This window comes from Carassius auratus, chromosome 1, assembly GCF_003368295.1.
Source record: "Carassius auratus strain Wakin chromosome 1, ASM336829v1, whole genome shotgun sequence".
Classification (NCBI taxonomy): Eukaryota; Metazoa; Chordata; class Actinopteri; order Cypriniformes; family Cyprinidae; genus Carassius; species Carassius auratus.
The window spans coordinates 10367824-10369304 of record NC_039243.1 but is presented as its reverse complement, the minus strand read 5'-3'; the positions used below and the strand labels follow the sequence as shown (position 1 = coordinate 10369304).

The 1481-nt window shown below is 46.0% G+C and overlaps 1 long non-coding RNA gene across 1 annotated transcript; it reads right to left on the bottom strand.

The window, feature by feature from the left end:
- Nucleotides 1-257: 257 nt before the first annotated feature.
- On the bottom strand, nt 258-1045 carry LOC113110036 (uncharacterized). The gene is made up of 3 exons (XR_003293043.1): nt 848-1045; nt 661-772; nt 258-584 (listed from the first exon to the last, which is right to left on the bottom strand). It is a non-coding gene; the product is annotated as an uncharacterized LOC113110036 (long non-coding RNA).
- Nucleotides 1046-1481: the final 436 nt, after the last annotated feature.

Sequence of the window (1481 nt, the reverse complement as noted above, 5' to 3'; positions counted from 1 at the left end):
CGAAACCCCTGCTCAGGTGGACCCTGGTGAGACAAAAAGAAACAGGAGACAGCAACCCAGCACCAGAAGAAGCATGCAACACAGCAAGCACCACTCATTCAAGATCTTCAGATACCACAACAAAAAAATCTCACACCGTGTTATGGTTATAAAGACACCCCAAACCAATGTCTCTAACAATGTGGTCCCTTGGTAAGAAGGGGCAAAGCATCAGTGTGGATCCGGCCTTGTACAGGGATAGCCTAAGCAAAAGACATAGTTAGGGAGGAGACCCACCAGCACGGATAACACCAGTTTAAGGAACAATGCTACTACCAGTAGGGCACATGGGTGGTAGGCCCAGAAGCAAAATCACATCACACAAACAAACCAACAAAACAATAAAAAAATGCACATTAATCACAAGAAAACAGTGGCTGGCCTGGTCCCTTTTGGGAAATAAACAATCATGTTAGTTGCCAGCCTCATTAAACAGCATATCATAGTCAACTCAAACATGGCTAAAAAATATAGGCCTACTTTTCAGTATGCTCAACTGTCCCACAGCTCATTGACATATGAAGACAAAGGTGAACATTCCGTTGCTACAGACAGAAAAAGTATTTTAAAACATGTTCCAATGCAGATATAAAACACTCAATGGCATATTAAGGCATTTACCGATGCAGCCCAGCAGCTCAGGTCACAATGAGGTGATCACAACACATTTTAAAACTCCATGCAGAAGCCTGTGTCCTCCATGAAGAGTAGACACACACTTCTAGAAATTACCCTGATAAAACAAAATAAATATTAAAATTCAAATGGCAGTGATTAATCACGCTCTACCATGACCAACAGTACCTACACTGAAAAGGAAGCCCAACACGCACAACAGTGTCCAGCACCAACACAAAGAGAATCTGCCTTGCAACCAGCAGACACTTATCACTTCCTAATTGGTCATGTGACTTTTCAAAACATCATGTGATCCTGGGTGTGAACGTGATGCAACTAGGTTGTGTGCCTGCCTATGTAGATCCCCACAAGGGTAATGTCATGGACAGCCGTCTAACCGTCCCAGGGGCGACTCCCGGTGCAATGGTAGAGTTGGTACTTAGTGTTTGCCATGATTCTGGACTGCACTCCCCTCAGCATGGCGGCATGGGTGTACTGTTCCCCATAGTGTCCCCTAAGAGGACGCAGTTTAAAGTTCACTTGACAGGGAACGTCTCAGGTTACGAATGTGACCATGGTTCCCTGAGAGGGAACGAGACACTGCGTGCTCTAGCTCCCTGCCTTGCTTCAGGACGCAAGCTTCACAAAGAAGATAAGTGACGGGTCCTATGGGCGTGTATTTATAATCACGCCGGTAGTGACGTCAGAGGCTGTCGCCAGCCAACACATTGGCGTTTTTCAAAGTAAGCTTCAGACACGGGTCATGATGAGGTGTTCCCCATAGTGTCCCCTAAGAGGACGCAGTATCTCGTTCCCTCTCAGGG